General features: G+C 47.8%; 1 protein-coding gene across 1 annotated transcript in view; it reads right to left on the bottom strand.

The window, feature by feature from the left end:
- HEPACAM (hepatic and glial cell adhesion molecule) overlaps nt 1–23,526 on the bottom strand; it is a 329,463-nt gene that overhangs the window by 6,894 nt on the left and 299,043 nt on the right. The window lies entirely within an intron of this gene.

The following is a 23,526-nucleotide window of genomic DNA, read 5'->3' as shown; positions in this document are numbered from 1 at the left end:
CCAGAGTTCTATAACCTTAAAAAGGAAGGCACCTGTTGGGATGGGCAAGTCCTCTGAATGGTAATGAACAGTAACCCCTGCCCTGAGTGCCCAACTTCTGTTGTCTGGATCCCCCAAGCTGATTTTTGTGATCAGATGTGTGCTCCATGACGTAGGCCTGTCTAGTTGATTGTGATCTTATTGGACTGGTAGGGGTGCCCAAAGCACTAACCTCATAAGCCTTACTTATACTTGGCTGCCAAAATGGGGAAAACATGAGGAAAAAGTTCAGTCAAGCTTCACAATTTTTTCCTCATTTTTAAATCATGTCTGTACCACAGCAGAAAGAAATGTGGAATTATAGATTGGAAATTGAGGAAAATGTGTGCTAAAATTGCAAAATATTTTTGCATTATTATGACACTATTTTCTCCCACCACCTATTTCTGCTTGGCTAAATCACTCACAAAATGGAAGGGAAAACTATACAAATTAAACATGGGTTAAGTTAGCTGTGTTCAAGATGGATGCCTATAAAAACTGGTTTACCATAGTTTTACCACATTACTGACCACAACGGAGAAAGGAGAGTTTCTTAAGTAATCCCCATCCGCAAACATTATATAAAAATTGGATGGTAAAGGGGCTGATTGCACTGCTGCACTTTCACAGTGCATTGATCCTATGAAAATGACAGTGCAAATTAAAACAAATATTTTACTTTTTATCCTGATGATATTTATTATGATGTTTATACTTTTATGGATACCCTCAGTATTCAAATAAAGTTATCTTGAATATGACAGTGCAACATGAAGTAAGAAGGCAAAGCTGCTCCTAGTGCTTCTGAGCATTAAAGAAAATATATAACTAAATGAAGAAAAAGACTTGTTCGAGCATGCACAGGAACTCAGCTGATTGCAGATCAAGTAAGCCGACAAGGCACATGCCTGTGCAGCTAATAAACACACAGAAAACAGCATGTTTACTTAAACATGCCATTTTCTATACATTTGTGAGCAAGTATTGAATTACTGGATTATTGGATTCGCTAATTTCATATGAGCGGCCAAAGAGTGTAATGACTCCCCCGGACAGATTTGTGTTTTGCTGCTTTCCTGGGAGCAGGGTAGAAAACACTGGAGAAGGGAGAGTGTGACTCCCCCTGTATATTTCAAAGGTTGCTCTTTGATTCAGTGAGAGACCACAAGGAAAGAGCCTGCACACATCTCAGGACAGAGATTAGCTGGTAAGGGAATCATAAAGAGTATAGCTGGAAGGCCAGGATATTGTTTTGAATGCAAATATCACTCTGGCTGAACTGGTTAACATCCAGGTGTGTCCTGTAGACACTCCCATGGCCTGTGTTGCTGGACTATCAGCTTTCGTAGTCTCTCCTTCTGTGATAGACAACCTTTCAAGGCAGAGGAGGTTCTACTTAAAACATAGAAGAACTCCAAAAGAAAACTTGAAAGATCCAGACCATAAATACAATTTGGTGTCTAGAAATTGACTTTGTATGAAGTGGACATTGAGATCACAAACATTTGTCATCTGCCAAAGAGGCAGATGGGCTGTGTGAGTTTCTGAAGACTTCCAATCAGGATGGGGAAGGTGGGAGGGCGGGGGTTGGCGAGGCCTGGTAGTCTGCCTGCTGGGTGAGGGAACATCAAACAAAGACCTACTGGTCTTGAGCCTGACGCACCAGCGCCTGCCTGCCAAAACCAGTGTACCCTGTGAAGAAGGAGAGTGTTGGAGGGAGTGAGATCTAGTTGGGAGCCCAGTTGAGTGGACTCCTGGTGCAAGGTGTGAGGAGACAAGTGCTGCACCGATCAGGTCGCTGACCGAGCACAGAATACACTTGGTAACCCCTGTATGCCAAAAGAGGGCTGCTGTAAAGAAAACCATGAGGAGAGTGTCATACAGGGCAAGTGAAGCCTGCAGCAGCGGTTTCTCCATGAGAGCGGGGAAGCGTCACACCCCCTCACGCTTCAAGCCACGCCGGATGTAAAAAATAAAATGCCAATGAAATTATTTAATTGGCATTTTATTTTTTACAAGGCATGCCGTAGTTGTCAGCCTTCCTTGGAACTGGGAGAAATTAGGGGCATGTCCTCTGCTGCATGGAGGACTACAGCAGTGCCGGCCAGGCACTGCAAAGTGCACGTCAGTAGCATCGGCCAAACTAACATGCGCACTTTGAAGCTCTCCACCCAGCTGCCTTGGACAGATAGGTGGAGACCAGACACAGCCCTAAAGGGCCTGAAAGAATGTCTAGTCAGCCTGTTTCCTCCAATCCTGGTGCTCATGTAGCTTAACAGCATGACAGCAGTGCCAGGATTGCTTAAGGAAGTTTCCTCTTCCACTCATGCCGGTTGGAGCCACAGACTTCGAAGGACACGGAGGGTGCAGCTAGGGTAAGTACTTTTATTTTATTTTTAATGTTACTTTAATGCATGCAAGTGTTTTTATTTTGCATGCATTGTTTTATGTTTTAGGATGTGGTTGAGGAAACATTTAACAGCGGTAGCGCCAAAACTACTGGACGGAATTGCACCAAATTTGGCAGAAAGGTAGGTCCTGGTCCGGAAAGTGACCTTTTTTGTTTTGGTGTAAATACGTTCAGTAGCTTTTGAGAAATTAAGGGGAAAGCAAATGTATATATATAGGATATAGGGATAGAGGGGTATATAGCTTTGATAGCAGCAGCCAAGTCACAGCAAACACTCCAATTTTTGACAGCGGGACCCACTGTCAAAAAGAGGAGTTTTCATCTCTGTACCCTGCATGCTGATATGCGATCCCAGATAGCCCATAAAGGGCTAAAAAAAAAAAATTGAAAAAAACGAAAGCTCTAGTGTGAAGGTCACCTTGACACTGAGCGCTGAGGGTTCGAGTCAGGCCACACTTGTTTCCCTCCTTTATTTATTTTTTTAAGTTAAAAAGTTTAAGGCTCATATGAAAGATGATCTTGCTTTTTTTAAACGAGAAATACATTTTTGTTTTCAAATTCTGCAGGATATCTCATTCTAGGTATATCATGCATCAAAGCCTAAAGAAGTCTCTGTCTCTCTCCCTCTCAGTTTCTTTCGCTCTCTCTTTCAATCTCTTTCTCCCACTCACACACCCACCGAGACACTTATGCACCCACTCACAGATCCAAGCAGACACTCACTCACCCACTCACAGACCCACTCAGACCCTCGTGCACCCAGTCACAGCCCCAGTCAGACCCTCATGCACCCACTCACAGACCCACACAGACTCTCACACACCCACTTTCAGGCCCACTGACACCCTTATGTACCCACTTACAGACCCCCGCACACACTGACACACCCACTAAAATATTGATGTATGCACTCTCACACCCAGGCAGACACTCTCACAGCCACACTCACCCCCAGATACACCCCCTGACACCTATTCTGACACCCAGAGAGGCTGCAGCCAATTTCTGCCATGCAGGGCCAAAGTGCAGTGGGTGCTTGAGATGTTGGCTGCAGGGTTTGGCTGCAGGCCAGGTCTTGCGGGCAAGCTCGACAGCGCACGGGCGAAGGCCCTGCATGGTGCGAAGTTGGGTGCTTGTATTGTTTTGGACTCTGTGCTTGGCCACAGGCCAGGCCCTGTGGCCAACCACCACCACCTACAGCCGAAGGCTATGCGCAGCAGTGGTTGGATTAATGTATAGGAATGAAAATTACATAGAAATTTGCTGAAAAAAAACTAAGATTATAGGGACATTATAGTTAGGAAATGGAATTTAAAAAAAATAGAAATTCACTTCAAAAGCTGAAGGTTACAGAGACGTTATAGTTAGACTCACATTTTAAACATGCAAAACCATAGAAATTCCCCAGGTATAATTAGAGTTACCTCAAGTAACTATAATTTGTGTCCTAAGGTGTAGGAGGCTGGCCTGGCTTATAATGGCTTATAGTGGGTACCTTGTGGTACTTACACCCTGTGCCAGGTCCAGTTATCCCTTATTAGTAGAATAGAGATGTTTCTAGCAGCTTAGGCTGATAGAAGGTAGCTATGGCAAAGCAGCTTAGGCTGAACTAGGAGACATGCAAAGCTCCTACTATACCACTTATATCATATAGCACAATATCATAAGAAAACACAATACTCAGAGTTACTAAAAATAAAGGTACTTTATTTTTATGACAATATGCCAAAAGTATCTCAGAGATTACCCTCACTTAGAAGGTAAGTAATATACACACTTTATATGTACACAAACCCAAAATAGGTAAGTAACAGTAAGAAAAGTAGTGCAAACAATGTAGAATCACAATAAGATACAATAGGTGAACATAGGTCTAGGGGCAACACAAACCATATACTCCAAAAGTGGAATACGAATCACGAATGGACCGCAGACATATGGGAGATTGTTGAGGGTCACTAGGACTGTAGGAAAACAGTAAGGGTGTCCAAAATACCCCATCCCAAGACCCTAGAAAGTAGGAGTAAAGTTACCCTACTACCCCAGAAAGACACAATAGTCGGGATAGGGGATTCTGCAAGGACCACAAGCACCAGCAAAACACTGAAGATGGATTCCTGGACCTGAGGACCTGGAAAGGAAGGAGACCAAGTCCAAGAGTCGCGATAGTGTCCAGGGGGGGGCAGGGGCCCAGGAAACCCCGGATGCAGATGCAAAAGGGCTGGCTCCGGGGGGAAGAAGCCAAAGATTCTGCAACAACGAAAAGGGCTAGGAACTTCTCCTTTGGATGGAAGATGTTCTACGGCGTGCTCGATGTTGCAGAAGTGATTCCATGAAGAAATACCACAAACAAGCCTTGCTAGCTGCAAGGGTCACGGAGGAGGATTTTGGGTGCTGCTAGGGACCAGGAAGAACCAGGATGTTGCCCCTTGGAGGAGGAGACAGAAAGGGTACTCAGCAACTCAGAGAGCCCCCACAGAAGTACCAGTGCAGGCACTTGGAAGATCTGAGGACAGCAGTCATCTCAGAGTCACAAAGGAGGGTCCCACAACGTCAGAGTCAGACTCAGCGAGTTTGGCAATGCAGGACGGAGTGCTTGGGATGCAGGTTAGTAGGTGCACAAAGGAAGTCCTGGAAAAGTGCACTACACAGCTGTAAATCATGCACTACACAGGTTTGCTGTCTGGTGTGGGGAGACAAGGACTTATCTCCACCAAACTTGGACTGAAGGACCACTGGACTGTGGGGGTCACTTGGATCCAGCTCCTGTGTTCCAGGGACCACGCTCGTCGGGATGAGAGGGGACCCAGAGGACTGGTGATGCAGAAGTTTGGTGCATGCGTTAGCAGGGGGAAGACTCCGTCAACCCACGGGAGATTTCTTCGGGATTTCCAGTGCAGGATGAAGGCAGACAGCCCTCACAGCATGCACCACCAGGAAGCAGTCGAGAAAGCCAGCAGGATTAGGAGCTACAATGTTGCTGGTAGTCGTCTTGCTACTTTGTTGCAGTTTTGCAGGCATCCTGGAGCAGTCAGCGATCGATCCTTGGCAGAAGTCGAAGAGGGAACTGCAGAGGAACTCTGGTGAGCTCTTGCATTCGTTATCTGAAGAATTCCACAGAGGAGAGACCCTAAATAGCCAGAAAAGGAGATTTGGCTACCAAGAAAGGAGGTTTGGCTACCAAGAGAGGTAAGAGCCTATCAGAGGGGGTCTCTGACGTCACCTGCTGGCACAGGCCACTCAGAGCAGTCCAGTGTTCCCTCAACACCTCTGTTTCCAAGATGGCAGAGATCTGGGACACACTGGAGGAGCTCTGGGCACCTCCCCTGGGAGGTACTGGTCAGGGGAGAGGTCACTCCCCTTTCCTTTGTCCAGTTGCGAGCCAGAGCAGGGCTGGGGGATCCCTGAACCGGTGTAGACTGGCTTATGCAGAGATGGGCACCATCTGTGCCCATCAAAGCATTTCCAGAGGCTGGAAGAGGCTACTCCTCCCCAGCGCTTGCATCAGGTTGAACAATTAATTTCTTGGAGTAACATGGGCTGTTTAGGACAGGTGCAGAGCACATGGCCTGTTTGAGCTCCTCAAAAGATTTCTGACAGCTAGCTGTCCACAATACCTTTTTAGGCATCTTCTTACTACTGAGATCAGTAAGCGGGGCTGCTATGGAGCCATAGTTATTAATGAATCTCCTGTAATACCCGGTGAGGCCTAAGAAGGCTCTCACCTGGGTCTGTGTTGTAGGGGGAACCCAATCCATGATTGTCTGGAGTTTCCTCTGCAGTGGTGCAATCTGTTCTCCACCTACCAGGTGTCCCAGATAAACCACCTTTCCCTGCCCTATCTGGCACTGTGAGGCCTTGATAGTGAGGCCTGCCTTTTGCAGGGCCTCCAAAACTTTCCACAGGTGGGCAAGGTGCTCATCCCAGATGGAGCTAAAGACAGTTATATCATCTAGATATGCTGCAGCAAAAGCCCCCAACCCTTGCAGGACTGTGTTCACCAACCTCTGAAAAGTGGCAGGTGCATTCTTCAAACCAAAGGGCATCACAGTAAATTGGTAGTGCCCTCCTATAGTTGAAAATGTAGTTTTAGGTTTAGCATCCTCAGCCAATTTGATCTGCCAATACCCTGCAGTCAAATCAAAGGTGCTTAGATACTTGGCAGATGCCAGTGTATCAATGAGCTCATTTGCCCTGGGTCTAGGGTGAGCATCAGTTTTTGTTACCTGATTGAGACCCCTGTAGTCTACACAAAACCTCATCTCCCTTTTTCCATCTTTTGAGTGAGGCTTTGGTACAAGCACCACAGGACTCGCCCATGGGCTTTCAGAAGGTTCAACCACTCCTAGATAAAGCATTTTCTGAACCTCTTGTTTTATGCAGTCCCTGACACGGTCAGGCTGCCTATAGATTTTACTTTTGACCTGCATGCTGACTCCAGTATCAATTGTGTGTTCACACCAGGATGTGGTGCCTGGCACAGTTGAAAAGAGTTCAGAAAGTTGTCCAAGGAGATTTATGCAGTTGTCTTTCTGTTCTGCAGTCAGACAATCTGCTAAAACTACTCCCTCCACTAAAGCATCATTTTCAGTGGTGGAAAAGAGATCAGGCAGAGGGTCACTCTCTTCTTCCTGTCCCTCATCTGTTGCCATGAGCAGGGTGAGATCAGCCCTGTCATAGTAGGGTTTTAGGCAGTTGACATGAATCACCCTAAAGGGGCTCCTGGCAGTGCCCAGGTCTACCAGATAGGTAACCTCACCCTCTTATAACAACAATTAGATGGGGTCCACTCCATTTGTCCTGGAGTGCTCTTGGGGCCACAGGCTCCAATACCCACACCTTCCGTCCTGGTTGGTACTGGATCAGAACAGCTTTCTGGTCATGCCATTGCTTCTGGAGCTCTTGGCTGGCCTGAAGGTTTTTACAGGCCTTTTTCATGTACTCTGCCATTCTGGATCTTAGGCCAAGTATATAGTCCACTATGTCCTGTTTGGGAGCTTCTAAAGGTTGTTCCCAACCCTCCTTCACAAGTGCTAGTGGACCTCTTACAGGGTGTCCAAATAGGAATTCAAAGGGGCTGAAGCCCACTCCTTTCTGGGGTACCTCCATGTAAGCAAAAAGGAGGCAAGGTAACAGGACATCCCATCTCCTCCTGAGTTTTTCAGGGAGTCCCATTATCATACCTTTGAGAGTTTTATTAAACCTCTATACCAGTCCATTAGTCTGTGGATGATAAGGATTGGTGAATTTGTAGGTTACACCACATTCCTTCCACATTGCTTTCAAGTATGCAGACATGAAGTTGCTACCCCTGTCTGGTACAACCTCTTTAGGAAAACCCACCCTGGAGAAGATTCCCAGGAGGGCCTTTGCCACTGCAGGAGCTGTAGTGGTCCTTATAGGAATTGTATCAGGATATCTTGTGGCATGGTCCACAACCACAAAGATAAACCTATTGCCTGAAGCAGGAGGAGGGTCAAGGGGGCCTACTATGTCAACCCCTACCCTTTCAAAGGGGACCCCAACCACAGGTGGTGGAATAAGGGGAGCCTTTGGTGTGCCACCAGTCTTGCCACTGGCTTGGCAGGTCACACAAGACTTGCAAAAATCTTTTGTGTCCTCTGACATCCTAGGCCAGTGAAACAGGGGGACAAGCCTTTCCCATGTTTTGATCTGGCCCAAAGGCCCAGCCAAGGGAATGTCATGTGGCAGAGTTAGGAGGAGCTCTCTGTACTGCAGGGGAATGACCAATCTCCTGGCTGCTCCAGGTTTTGGGTCCCTTGCCTCGGTGTACAAGAGGTTGTTCTCCCAGTAAACTCTATGCGAGTGACTGACATCCCCATTTTGCTGCTTAACAGCTTGCTGTCTGAGACCCTCTAATGTGGGACAGGTTTGCTGTGCCACACTCAGCTCTTCCCTGGCAGGCCCTCCTCCACCCAAAAGCTCAGCAGTGTCTGCTGCCAGCTCATCTGGTGAAGGTTCTGCACAGGGAGGACATTCTTCTTCCTCAGAAGGAGAATCATCTCTAGAGGGAGGGATAGTGGGTAGGGATTTACCATTGCTACCCCTAGCCTTAGGGAACACTTGGTCCATTGTTCCAGGATCCAAGTTACCCGGTCTTTTTTGCTTTTTGGCCTGAGCCCTTGTCAAAGCAAAAATATGCCCAGGAATTGCTGCATGAGCCTCCAACTCCACTTCTGCCCAAGCTGATGTCCTAAATCGTTCCCTAGTAGACAGTCTACAGGTAAATCTGAGGCAACCACAACTTTCTTTGGACCAGTAACTCCCCCAGTTGAGATTCACAACAGCCATGGGGTGGCTAAGAGTGTTGTTATGAGCGTCTGTCACTTGGTACTGCTGACCAAGTAGGTGTTGTTCAGGGTGTACCAGTTTCTCTATCACCATGGTAACACTGGCACCTGTGTCGCTGTAGGCCTGAACCCCAACACCATTTATTAGAGGAAGTTGCTTGTACTTATCCATTTTAAGGGGACAAGCAACCAAGGTGACCAAATCAATGGCACCTTCAGAGACTAACACAGCCTCTGTGGTCTCCCTAACAAGACCAACCCCAACTAAATTACCAAAAGTGAGCCCAGCTACTCCCTTGGATTGGCTATTAGTAGGTTTGCTCCCACCACCACTGCTATTACTAGAGGCACTAGAATTTGCAGTAGGGGTTTTGGTAGTGGGAGGTTTGGTGTTTTTCTTTGGACAACTGGCATCAGTTGTCCAATGGCCTTTGACTTTACACAAATAACACCAAGGCTTTTTCGTTTTTTTTAAATAGGATTTGGACCCATCACCCCCACCAGAGGATTTTTGTGGGCCTGATGAAGACTCATTTTTACTTTTGTCCCCACCCTTGTCAGAAGACTTACCATCCTTCATCCTTCTTCTTGCCATCCTTGTCACCCCCTGTATGAACTTCTCTGTTCTGCCCCATTTGTCTGCCTTCTTTCCCAATTCTTGGGGAGAGGTCAGATCTGAGTCCACTAGATATTGGTGTAACAAGTCAGACACACAGTTATTCAGAATATGCTCTCTCAGAATAAGATTATACAGGCTTTCATAGTCAGAAACTCTACTGCCATGTAACCACCCCTCCAAGGCCTTCACTGAACAATCTACAAAGTCTGTCCAGTCTTGTGAGGACTCTTTTCTGGTGTCTCCGAACTTAATCCTGTATTGTTCAGTGGTTAAGCCAAATCCATCCAAGAGTGCATCTTTCAAAACTGAAAAACTGTTAGCATCACTTTCTCTAACAGTAAGGAGCCTATCCTTACCCTTTACAGTGAAAGATAGCCACAATGTAGCAGCCCACTCCCTTTGAGGGACCCCCTGTACCATACAGGCCCTCTCAAGTGCAGCAAACCACTTGTTGATATCATCCCCCTCCTTGTAAGGGAGGACTATCTTGTGCAGATTCCTGGAATCATGCTCTCTAACAGGATTACTATCAGGAATACTGCTGCTGCCACCATGGAGTCCAAACCCCAACCTCTGTTTTTCTTCTCAAGGTCTAGTGATTCCCTATCTAAGGCCAGCTGTTGCGGTTTACGCTTCAGTCTGGTCTCTTCAACCCTTAACTTTTTGAGTTCCCTTTCTAACAAGTTATCCTCTGGGTGGGTGGGTTGGGAATGCTTTGACACAGAAGACAAGTTGGAAACAACAGAGGGGGATCTGTCCCTAACTGTCTGGACCCTGGTAACTTGGCCTCTAGGAATAAAGGATGCCCTACTGTGATGGGAACCTCCATTACTACCAACATTACTGGGTGTCCTGCTAGGGGGCAGATCCTGTTCAGAACCCTCCCCACCTTCCTCAAGGTGCTCCCCTGAGTCAGAATGGGAACCTTCTATTAACCTCTCATCTGATGGGCCTGCTTGGGACTCATCATTTACAATAAGCATGTTAAACAGAAACTCTTTTGTAGGGTTCTTTCCTATCACTAGACCTCTATCTAAGCAGAGACTTGTTAGTCTCTTGTAATTCAAATTGTCATAAGTTGTATTGACAGTTTTAAGAGCTGAATCTACCACAGACATCATAGCAAAAGGTTTAGAGATAGTGAGAAGGAAGAAAAAGTTTCAGAACTTTTTAAAGAACAGAGAAAAAAACCTTTTCTAACTTTTAGAAGTATTTAGGAAACTTTTTAGAACTTTCTAAAAAGTTGGAGAGAAGAAAAGCAAAACTTTTTGGTTAAGTGTACATACACTGAAGTGTTTTGTATATGATTCTCTTATGAAAAGTACACAATGACAAAGTGCTAAGTAGTTACAAGTACTTATCCCACCGCTGCACAACCAATGTAGGAGGCTGGCCTGGCTTGTAGTGGGTACCAAAGGTACTTAAACCTTGTGCCAGGTCCAGTGATTCCTTATTAGTGTAGAAGAGGTGTTTCTAGCAGCTTAGACTGATAGAAGGTAGCTATGGCAAAGCAGTTTAGGCTGAACTAGGAGACATGGAAAGCTCCTACCATACCACTTACATTATATGCACAATATCATAAGAAAACACAATACACAGAGTTACTAAAAATAAAGGTACTTTATTTTTATGATAATATGCCAAAAGTATCTCAGTGAGTATCCTCAATAAGAAGATAAGATATATACACAAGTTATATGTACACAAACCAAAATGAGGTAAGTAATAGCAAGAAAAGTAATGCAAACAGTGTAGAATTACAATAGATTGCAATAGGAGCACATAGGTATAGGGGCAACACAAACTATATACTCTAAAAGTGAAATGCAAACCATGAATGGACCCCAGACTTATGTGAGCTTGTAGAGGGTCGCGGGGACTGTAAGAAAACAGTGAGGGTTAGAAAAATAGCCCACCCCAAGACCCTGAAAAGTAGGTGTAAAGTGCACCTATATTCCCCAGAGAGCACGGATGTTGTGATGGGGGAATCTGGCAGATGGAGTCCCTCTCCTCTCCCAGCGTCAGGAAAGACTTGCCCGCGTTGCGCGGCACGCTTTAAAAGCGTCCACGTTCGGGAGATGCGGCAAAGCAGCAGGAATCCTGGGGGATGGAGTCCCTCTGTAGGACGCTGGACTGGCTTGTAGTGGGTACCAAGGGGTACTTACACCTTGCACCAGGCCCAGGTATCCCTTATTAGTGTAGAGGGGTGTCTAGCAGCTTAGGCTGATAGAAAAGGTAGCTTAGCAGAGCAGCTTAGGCTGAACTAGGAGACGAGTGAAGCTCCTACAGTACCACTAGTGTCATATGCACAATATCATAAGAAAACACAATACACAGATATACTAAAAATAAAGGTACTTTATTTTTATGACAATATGCCAAAGTATCTCAGTGAGTACCCTCAGTATGAGGATAGCAAATATACACAAGATATATGTACACAATACCAAAATATGCAGTAATAGCAATAGAAAACAGTGCAAACAATGTATAGTCACAATAGAATGCAATGGGGGCACATAGGGATAGGGGCAACACAAACCATATACTCCAAAAGTGGAATGCGAACCACGAATGGACCCCAAACCTATGTGACCTTGTAGAGTGTCGCTGGGACTGTAAGAAAACAGTGAGGGTTAGAAAAATAGCCCACCCCAAGACCCTGAAAAGTGGGTGCAAAGTGCACCTAAGTTCCCCAGAGAGCACAGAAGTCGTGATAGGGGAATTCTGCAAGGAAGACCAACACCAGCAATGCAACAACAATGGATTTCCTGACGAGAGTACCTGTGGAACAAGGGGACCAAGTCCAAAAGTCACGATCAAGTCGGGAGTGGGCAGATGCCCAGGAAATGCCAGCTGTGGGTGCAAAGAAGCTGCCACCGGATGGTAGAAGCTGTGGATTCTGCAAGAACGACAAGGGCTAGAAACTTCCCCTTTGGAAGATTGGTGTCCCATGTCGTGAAGAGTCGTGCAGAGGTGTTTCCGTGCAGAAAGACCTCAAACAAGCCTTGCTAGCTGCAAGGGTCGTGGTTAGGCTATTTTGGATGCTGCTGTGGCCCAGGAGGGACCAGGATGCCGCCAATTGCGTGAGGGGACAGAGGGGGTGCCCAGCAAGACAAGGTGCCCTCTCAGAAGCAAGCAGCATCTGCAGAAGTGCCGGAACAGACACTACGAAGTGGAGTGAACCGGAGCTCACCTGAAGACACGAAAGAGGGTCCCACGATGCCGGAGGACAACAAAGGAGGTCGTGCACTGCAGGTTAGAGTGCTGGGGACCCAGGCTTGGCTGTGCACAAAGGAAATCCTCGAAGAGTGCACAGGAGCCGGAGTAGCTGTAAAAGACGTGGTTCCCAGCAATGCAGTCTAGCGTGGGGAGGCAAGGACTTACCTTCACCAAACTTGGACTGAAGAGTCACTGGACTGTGGGAGTCACTTGGACAGAGTTGCTGAGTTCAAGGGACCTCCCTCGTCGTGCTGAGAGGAGACCCAGCGGACCGGTGATGCAGTTCTTTGGTGCCTGCGGTTGCAGGGGGAAGATTCCATCAACCCACTGGACATTTCTTCGGAGCTTCTAGTGCAGAGAGGAGGCAGACTACCCCCACAGCATGCACCACCAGGAAAACAGTTGAGAAGGCGGCAGGATCAGCGTTACAAGGTCGCAGTAGTCGTCTTTGCTACTTTGTTGCAGTTTTGCAGGCTTCCAGCGCGGTCAGCAGTCGATTCCTTGGCAGAAGGTGAAGAGAGAGATGCAGAGGAACTCTGATGAGCTCTTGCATTCGTTATCTAAGGAATTCCCCAAAGCAGAGACCCTAAATAGCCAGAAAAGGAGGTTTGGCTACCTAGGAGAGAGGATAAGCTAGCAACACCTCAAGGAGCCTATCAGAAGGAGTCTCTGACGTCACCTGCTGGCACTGGCCACTCAGAGCAGTCCAGTGTGCCAGCAGCACCTCTGTTTCCAAGATGGCCGAGGTCTGGAGCACACTGGAGGAGCTCTGGGCACCTCGCAGGGGAGGTGCAGGTCAGGGGAGTGGTCACTCCCCTTTCCTTTGTCCAGTTTCGCGCCAGAGCAGGGCTGGGGGATCCCTGAACCGGTGTAGACTGTCTTATGCAGAAATGGGCACCATCTGTGCCCATGAAAGCATTTCCAGAGGCTGGGGGAGGCTACTCCTCCCCAGCCCTAACACCTTTTTCCAAAGGGAGAGGGTGTAACACCCACTCTCTGAGGAAGTCCTTTGTTCTGCCTTCCTGGGCCAAGCCTGTCTGGACCCCAGGAGGGCAGAAACCTGTCTGAGGGGTTGGCAGCAGTAGCAGCTGCAGTGAAACCCCGGGAAAGGCTGTGTGGCAGTACCCGGGTCTGAGCTAGAGACTCGGGGGATCATGGAATTGTCTCCCCAATGCCAGAATGGCATTGGGGTGACAATTCCATGATCTTAGACATGTTACATGGCCATGTTCGGAGTTACCATTGTGACGCTACACATATCTCGTGACATATGTATAGTGCACGAGTGTAATGGTGTTCCCGCACTCACAAAGTCCGGGGAATTTGCCCTGAACAATGTGGGAGCACCTTGGTAGTGTCAGGGTGCCCACACACTAAGTAACTTAGCACCCAACTGTGGTAGGCTGGACGGTATAAACAAGACTGAGACCGAGCAGTAAGGTAAGTAAGGATTTTTATTTTTAATCTTCTTTTGTTCTGAGTGATTACAGTCTACTATAGGGGTCTTTGGCTGGGTTTTTTTTAGTTCTCTTTTAACTCCGTCTTCTTCTTCTTCTCCTTGCTTCCTAGGTCGGTGGATTCTGGGGAACTCGGGCGGCTCCAGTGGATTACCGGCAAGAGAAACAGAAGAACGCCAAGGTAAGTGACTGGGTATTTCTGGGGTTTTCTTTACTGTAGAGGAGGGGAAGGTGTTGTAGAGAGACAGGGATAGAGTGACGATACACCAGTGCAGGGGACAGCAGATAGTGGTGAAGGGTATCTAGTTTAACACATCGTGCTCCCGGGTTGGGCAAGATACTGTGCCCCTCCCCTTTTCTCCTCTCCCAACTCCCCTGTTCCCTTCCCCAGTGCCCCTTTTGTTCTAGGTTCCCGTGTCCCCAAGAGGGACCGTACCTTTGCAAGCCACGACCCTCCTGGGTCGTGGCTGGCTCCTCGGCGTTCCTGCTCCGGTTCTTCTCCGTGGGTGGTCTCCTTCTCCTCGTCTCCTGCTACAGCTGTTTCCTCGTCCGTCCCGTCGCGCTGCTCTTCTTCGGTTCATCCTGCTCCACAATTGTTTGTTCCTCCGACTCCTTGCCCCCTCGTTACGCTCTCCTTCCCCTTTTCACCCTCTATGTCCCGGAAGTCTTCGAGCGTTTCCCTGGAAACAGGGAAACGCGTCATCGACGCCTGGAGCGTTCCCATGTTGCCATGGGAACGCGGAATGGACGTGTCGGATTTGCCCGACAAGGAGTTAGGTGACGCTGGCGTGGACGTGGTCGGGGCGGCCCGTTCACACCCCCCATCCCAAGAACGGTCCTGGTCGAGGACTGAAGAGGAGCATGGGAACCGGGACAAGTAATCTGCAGGGCCCTGTTGCGACCCAGGGACATGGCAGACCTGGAAGGTAAAAGGTTGTAGCTCAAGGAACCACCGTAACACCCTAGAGTTGGAATCCTTGTGGGAGGCAAGCCAGGTAAGAGGAGCGTGATCAGTATACAGTATAAAAGGCCTGCCCAGAAGATAATATTGCAAGTTTTCCACCGCCCATTTAATGGCCAAACACTCCTTCTCAATGATAGGGTAGTGACATTCGCGGGGAAGAAGTTTCCTGCTGATAAATACAACCGGGTGGTCCCGACCCTCCTTATCAGGCTGATCGAGCACCGCCCGAGACCCACATTAGAAGCATCAGTGTACAGATGAAAAGGTCTAGAGAAATCAGGACATTGTAAGACAGGATCCGATGTAAGGGGGACTTTAAACGCTCAAAACTAGCCTTTTGACATTCTGTAAAGGGTTCTAACCTGTTAGGGTGATGTTTGGCCAATAGATCATTAAGTGGAGCCGCAATAGTGGAATATCCCGGTATAAATCTACGGTAATAGCCCACTAAACCTAAGAAAGAACGCAAGTCTTTTTTCGTTTTTGGGGTTTGGGCTTGGTTAATGGCATCAATTTTAGTTGTTTGCGGTTGTAGGGTACCATTGCCTATCTTATAGCCTAGATACAATATGTTGGTATTCCCTAAGATGCACTTCTTGGGGTTAGCCGTCAAACCGGCTTCTGCCAGGGTGGTAAAGATTTGGTTGAGATGGCGCAGATGGTTCGCCCAAGTATCGCTAAAAATGACAACATCATCTAGATAGGCTGCAGAGAATGTGTGAAAGGGTTTTAGCAGCCTGTCCATTAATATCTGAAAGGTAGCCGGGGCTCCGTGAAGGCCAAAGGGTAGAACTGTGAATTGATAAAGACCGGATTGTGTAGAGAAGGCTGTTTTCTCTTTGTCTTCAGGGGAAAGGGGAATCTGCCAATAACCTTTAGTGAGGTCCAACGTAGACAAATATTTGGCTCTCTCTAACTTCTCGAGGAAATCATCCACTCGGGGAATAGGATATGTGTCGAACAGGGATATTGCATTGAGTTTGCGGAAGTCGATACAAAATCGGACCGATCCGTCAGGCTTTGGAACCAAAACTACTGGAGAGCTCCAAGGGCTACTAGAGGGCTCAATTACTCCTAAGGTTATCATTTTCTCTATTTCCTCTTCTATGACATGTTTCCTAGCCTCGGGAATGCGATAAGGTCGTAGTCGGATAGTTTGTCCTGGTGGTGTTTTTATTTTGTGACAGATCAGGGAAGTTCTTCCGGGTATCTCCGAAAAGAAATGTGGGTATTGTTTTAACAGGGAGAATAGCTGCCCCCTCTCTGACATTGTCAGAGAGGTGTTGATACAGGGAATATTTTCCCTTTGTCGGTTTTCCAAGGGAAACAGTTCTATGTCCAACTCCTTACTGAGAGAGGCAAAACGCCCATCTCCACTTGGCTGCCAAACTCTTCTACGGCTTCCCATTTCTTGAGGAGATTTACATGGTAGATTTTTTTTTTTTGGGGGTTGACACTCAGTTCTATGAGATAGGTGACGGGGGAGACTGCTCTAATAACCCTATAGGGTCCCTGCCATCTAGCCAATAATTTCTGTTCAGACGTGGGTCGCATTATCAAGACTTGATCATTCGGAAGAAATGTACGTAATTTACTTCCCTTGTCATAATAGTGTTTTTGTGTCTCTTGGGCCCTTTCAAGATGTTGCCTTACATCCTCCCATAATTCTCGTAAGTGTGATTTAAGTTTTTGGACATACTCTAACAATGGCCTTCCTTCCTCTTCCTCTTCTTCCTCCCAAGTTTCTACGGCCATATCCAAAAGACAACGTGGTTGCCTTCCGAAAACCAGTTCGAACGGACTATGTCCCATTGAGGCCTGTTCGTGGGTTCTAATGGCATAAAGAACTAAGGGTAATTTCTGGTCCCAATCCCTCCCAGAGTCGTCTACTACCTTCCTCAATAATGTTTTAATGGTCCGGTTATAGCTTTCCACTAAACCGTCCGTCTGTGGATGATAAACTGAGGTTTTTATTTGGGTAATTCCCAATAAACTACATATCTGTTTCATGAGGTTCGACATGAATGGTGTACCTTGGTCAGTGAGGATCTCTTGGGGAAACCCTGTCTGAGTGAAGACCGTTATCATGGCTTGTGCTACTGTTTTAGTCGTCATGCTTGCTAAGGGGAGGGCTTCTGGGTACCTCGTAGCATAGTCTACGATAACCAAAATATATGTGTGTCCTCTAGATGAGGGAAGTAGGGGTCCAATTAAATCCATACCCACCCTGCTAAACGGAATGTCAATGATGGGAAGAGGTAGTAGGGGTGCTTTCCTGGGCATACCTGGTTCTGTGAGCTGACACCTAGGACATTGTAAGCAATATTTCCTAATGTGGGCGAAGACCCCTGGCCAATAGAACTTCCGGAGGAGATATTCCTCTGTCTTTTCTCTACCGAAATGGCCCCCTCCCGGTTGATTGTGTGCTAGGAAGAGTACTTGGTTTCTGTAGGTTTCTGGAACTACTAATTGGTGTTTGCGTTCCCCTATTTTGGTCGTGGTAACCCTGTAAAGAAGGTTTCTTTGTAAGAGGAAATAGGGACCCACCTCATCTGTTTCTTCGGTTTTCTCTGTTCTCCAAGCATGAGTGAGGGTAGGGTCTTCTCTCTGATGGTGGCGGAAGCTTATAGGTGCGCTACAATTCTCTGCTACAACTCTTATAGGGTGGTTGCTCTCTTTGGTCTCCTGAAATTTCAATTTCTCGTATCTTTTTTCCCTTCTGGAGAGTTTCCTGCGGTGTGGGGGACACTCAATGGGGCTACTAGAAAAGGGAGCCTCAGTCCACCATTCGGGGTTCTCCTTCTGGGTTTGGGTGTGATCTAAGAGATGTTGAAACCGCATATAGTCTGTGCCGATAATACAATCTTCAATCAGTTGGTCCATAACTCCCACGGGAAGGAATTCTCTATATTCACCCCACTCGAGCTCAACTACCGTTAGGGGATATTGCTCCTTATCGCCATGTATACAGCAGATAGTGACCCATTGACTAGAGGTCGTACCAACAGGGCCTACTAAATTTTGTCGTATGACGGATTGACTACAACCCGAATCTATGAGGGCAGAGAGGAAGCGTCCAATTATTTTTACGATTTGTTTAAATTTGGCGTTCCCGCCTCCAGTACATAGGACTCTGCGTCGGGTTACCCCTATCTCCATAGGTTCAACTCCTTCTATTTTCCTGGGGCATACTCGTGCTATGTGACCCCATTCGCCACAGTTAAAACATTGTGGTCCCTGCATCGGGTGACCCTCCCCTTGCTTACGGGGGCTCGGGTCTTCCAAAGGATATCTCGGGACGGGTTTTGGTGGTGGTGCGAGGGGTTTTATGTTGAGTCTGGGTTGTAGTGGTCTCACATCGTTGGACCTGTGGTAGGCACAGGCCAAATCTATGGCAAGCTCTGTATCCACCTTTGGATGTTGCCTTATCCAATTTTTAGTACTGGTGGGTAGGGAGTCCAAGTACTGTTCAAGGATGATTGTCTTTATAACATCTTCTCTGCTGGTTCCTATAGGGCCCAACCATTTAAGTGCTAAATCTTTAACCCGGAAGTAAAAGGTACGGGGGTCCTCATTCTGTCCCCATTTCACTTTCCGGAATTTTACTCTATAGTACTCAGCATCATGGCCAACCCTTTCCAAAATGCTCCTCTTTATGTCCTTATATGACGTGGTACCACCTGGATTAGCCGCTTGATAAGCCGCCTGCATAAGTCCTGTGAGCAAAGGGGCGATATATTGTCCCCACCTTTCCTCCGGCCATTGGGCGGAGGAAGCCACCCATTCGAAGTTGGTAAAGAAAGAGTTCGGGTCTTCCCCCTCCTGGAATTTTTGTAGAACCGAACTGGGGACATTAGGGTGAACTTTACTGGCGGCTATTGTATCTGTTAACTTCTGCAGCGCCGTCTCATGCACAAGTTGATTGTTCGCCAAGATAGTAGCTTGGCTTTTTAGGGCGGACTGCAAGGCCTCCCTATCTTCCTTGGCCTCTCGTTGGTGGCCTTCCCATACCAACTGTAAATGGCGCTGGCCTTCCGCCAGTTGTTTAATCATGTCCTCCAGAGTGGGGCTCTCGCTCATTGTCTATACCGTTCCTCAGCCTTAGGATGGGTTTTGATCCCACTTCTGACACCACTGTGGTAGGCTGGACGGTATAAACAAGACTGAGACCGAGCAGTAAGGTAAGTAAGGATTTTTATTTTTAATCTTCTATTGTTCTGAGTGATTACAGTCTACTATAGGGGTCTTTGGCTGGGTTTTTTTTAGTTCTCTTTTAACTCCGTCTTCTTCTTCTTCTCCTTGCTTCCTAGGTCGGTGGATTCTGGGGAACTCGGGCGGCTCCAGTGGATTACCGGCATTAGAAACAGAAGAACGCCAAGGTAAGTGACTGGGTATTTCTGGGGTTTTCTTTACTGTAGAGGAGGGGAAGGGGTTGTAGAGAGACAGGGATAGAGTGACGATACACCAGTGCAGGGGACAGCAGATAGTGGTGAAGGGTATCTAGTTTAACACATCGTGCTCCCGGGTTGGGCAAGATAACCTGTCTTCCCTCGATTACTGGGACTGTGCCCCTCCCCTTTTCTCCTCTCCCAACTCCCCTGTTCCCTTCCCCAGTGCCCCTTTTGTTCTAGGTTCCCGTGTCCCCAAGAGGGACCGTACCTTTGCAAGCCACGACCCCCCCGGGTCGTGGCTGGCTCCTCGGCGTTCCTGCTCCGGTTCTTCTCCGTGGGTGGTCTCCTTCTCCTCGTCTCCTGCTACAGCTGTTTCCTCATCCGTCCCGTCGCGCTGCTCTTCTTCGGTTCGTCCTGCTCCACAATTGTTTGTTCCTCCGACTCCTTGCCCCCTCGTTACGCTCTCCTTCCCCTTTTCACCCTCTATGTCCCGGAAGTCTTCGAGCGTTTCCCTGGAAACAGGGAAACGCGTCATCGACGCCTGGAGCGTTCCCATGTTGCCATGGGAACGCGGAACGGACATGTCGGGTTTGCCCGACAAGGAGTTAGGTGACGCTGGCGTGGACGTGGTCGGGGCGGCCCGTTCACACCAACCTTTACCAGGTAAAGGTTAGGCATATAGGTGACTTATAAGTTACTTAAGTGCAGTGGTAAATGGCTGTAAAATAACGTGGACGTTATTTCACTCAGGCTGCACTGGCAGGCCTGTGTAAGAATTGTCAGATCTCCCTATGGGTGGCACAAGAAATGCTGCAGCCCATAGGGATCTCCTGGAACCCCAATACCCTGGGTACCTCAGTACCATATACTAGGGAATTATAAGGGTGTTCCAGTATGCCAATGTAAATTGGTGAAATTGGTCACTAGCCTGTTAGTGACAATTTGGAAAGAAATGAGAGAGCATAACCACTGAGGTTCTGGATAGCAGAGCCTCAGTGAGACAGTTAGTCATAACACAGGTAACACATACAGGGCACACTTATGAGCACTGGGGCCCTGGCTGGCAGGGTCCCAGTGACACATACAACTAAAACAACATATATACAGTGAAATATGGGGGTAACATGCCAGGCAAGATGGTACTTTACTACACCCTCTCCTCCGCCAACAGCAGGAAAGACTTGCCCGCGTTGCGCGGCATGCTTAAAAGCGTCCGCGTTCGGGAGATGCGGCAAAGCAGCAGGAATCCTGGGGGATGGAGTCCCTCTCCTCCCCCAGTGGCAGGAAAAACAATTTCAATATGTATTTTTTTTTAATGTTTTAATCCTTCTCCAGAAAAAAGTATGTTCCAAGTATTCAATTTCTCTACACAAAAAAACACAGTTTTCCTTATGCAGAGTAAGACCAACATCCAACATCTTCTGTAATAGTTTCCTCAAAACTTGGTCGCGTTGCTCAACTGCTCAACTGTAGCTCCAAATACCAAAATGTAATCTTGAAAGAAGATCACATTTGTGAAACCCTTGACTATTTGCAACATAAACCGCTGAAATACCCTGGCCGCTGAAGACAATCCAAATAGCATTCTTGTGAAGTGGAATGTCCCCTCCATTGTGATAAAAGCGGTCAAGTTCCTGGAACTCTCATGCAACCGATTTTGATGGTAAGCACTCTCAAATCTAACTTTGAGAACAACTTACCATCATTGAGCAAAAGTAATAACTTGTTAATATTTGGTTAAGGGACATTTTCTGCAATTATATTTTGATTGACACTGTGAAGATCCACACAAAACCTTGAACCTCTGTCAGAATTTTTAGTTATGACCCCACCAGTGATATCCAATTAGAGGCTTCAACAGGTTCAATTACCCCCTGTAGGAAGGTAGAGTAGATGCCAGGGTGTTTTCACTGTCTCACTGGGATCCTGCTCATAGTGAAAACCCTATGTTGTCAGTGTGTTTGTTATGTGTCACTGGGATCCTGCTAGCCAGGTCCCCAGAGCTCATAGCTTTGTGGCCTATATGTGTTCCCTGTGTGGTGCCTAACTGTATCACTGAGGCTCTACTAACCAGAGTCTCAGTGTTTATGCTCTCTCTGCTTTCTAAATTTGTCACTGCAGGCTAGTGACTAAATTTACCAATTCTCATTGGCACACTCGTACACCCATATAATTGCCTTGTATATGGTACTGCGGTACCCAGGGTATTGGGGTTCCAGGAGATCCCTATAGGCTGCAGATTTTCTTCTGCCACTCATAGGGAGCTCAGACAATTCTTACACAGGCCTGCCACTGCAGCCTGAGTGAAATAACGTCCACGTTATTTCACAGCCATTTTTCACTGCACATAATTAACTTATAAGTCATCTATATGTCTAATCTTCACTTAGTGAAGGTTGGGTGCCAAGTTACTTAGTGTGTGGGCACCCTGGCACTAGCCAAGGTGCCCCCACATCGTTCAGGGCAAATTCCCCGAACTTTGTGAGTGCGGGGACACCATAACACGCGTGCACTATACATAGGTCACTACCTATGTTTGGCCTCACAATAGTAACTCCGAACATGGCCATGTAACATGTCTAAGATCATGGAATTGTCACCCCAATACCATTCTGGTATTGGGGGACAATTCCATGATCCCCCAGGTCTCTAGCACAGAACCCGGGTACTGCCAAACTGCCTTTACAGGGTTTCCACTGCAGCTGCTGCCAACCCCTCAGACAGGATTCTGCCCTCCTGGGGTCCAGGCAGCCCTGGCCCAGGAAGGCAGAACAAAGGATTTCCTCTGAGAGAGGGTGTTACACCCTCTCCCTTTGGAAATAGGTGTGAAGAGCTGGGGAGGAGTAACCTCCCCCAGCCTCTGGAAATGCTTTGATGGGCACAGATGGTGCCCATCTCTGCATAAGCCAGTCTACACCTGTTCAGGGATCCCCCAGCCCTGCTCTGATGCATAACTGGACAAAGGAAAGGGGAGTGACCACTCCCCTGACCAGTACCTCCCAGGGGAGGTGCCCAGTGGTACTCCAGTGTGTCCCAGACCTCTGCCATCTTGGAAACAGAGGTGTTGGGGGCACACTGGACTGCTCTGAGTGGCCAGTGCCAGCAGGTGACGTCAGAGACCCCCTTCTGATAGGCTCTTACCTTTCTTGGTAGCCAATCCTCCTTTCTTGGTAGCCAAACCTCCTTTTCTGGCTATTTAGGGTCTCTCCTCTGGGGAATTCTTCAGATAACGAATGCAAAAGCTCACCAGAGTTCCTCTGCATCTCCCTCTTTGACTTCTGCCAAGGATCGACCGCTGACTGTTCCAGGACGCCTGAAAAACTGCAACAAAGTAGCAAGACGACTACCAGCAACATTGTAGCGCCTCATCCTGCCGGCTTTCTCGACTGTTTCCTGGTGGTGCATGCTCTGGGGGTCATCTGCCTTCACCCTGCACTGGAAGCCAAAAAGAAATCTCCAGTGGGTCGACGGAATCTTCCCCCTGCCAACGCAGGCACCAAAAGACTGCATCACCGGTCCTCTGGGTCCCCTCTCATCCTGACAAGCGTGGTCCCTGGAACACAGGAACTCTATGCAAGTGACTCCCACAGTCCAGTGATCCTTCAGTCCAAGTTTGGTGGAGGTAAGTCCTTGCCTCCCCACGCTAGACTGCAAAGCTGTGTACTGCGTGATTTGCAGCTGCTCCAGCTCCTGTGCACTCTTCCAGGATTTCCTTTGTGCACAGCCTAGCTTGGGTCCCCAGCACTCCGTCCTGCAGTGCTCAACCTGCTGAGTTGGCCTCCAACGTCGTGGGACCCTCCTTTGTGACTCTGAGCCAGCTCTGGTTCACAAATCTTCTAAGTGCCTGCTCTGGTACTTCTGCAGGTGCTGCCTGCTTCTGTGGGGGCTCCCTGAGTTGCTGAGCGCCCTCTCTATCTCCTCCTCCAAGGGGCAACATCCTGGTCCTTCCTGGTCCCCAGCAGCACCCAAAAACCTCTACAGCGACCCTTGCAGCTAGCAAGGCTTGTTTGCAGTATTTCTGCATGGGAACATTTCTGCAACCTTCAGCACGACGTGGGACATCTTCCTTCCAAAGGAAAAGTTCCTGGTCCTCTTCGTTGTTGCAGAATCCTAAGCTTCTTCCATCCGGAG

This window comes from Pleurodeles waltl, chromosome 3_1 (genome assembly GCF_031143425.1).
Source record: "Pleurodeles waltl isolate 20211129_DDA chromosome 3_1, aPleWal1.hap1.20221129, whole genome shotgun sequence".
NCBI classification, from domain to species: Eukaryota; Metazoa; Chordata; class Amphibia; order Caudata; family Salamandridae; genus Pleurodeles; species Pleurodeles waltl.
Note: the sequence above shows the minus strand (reverse complement) of the source record. Positions and strands in the feature narration are given on the sequence as shown.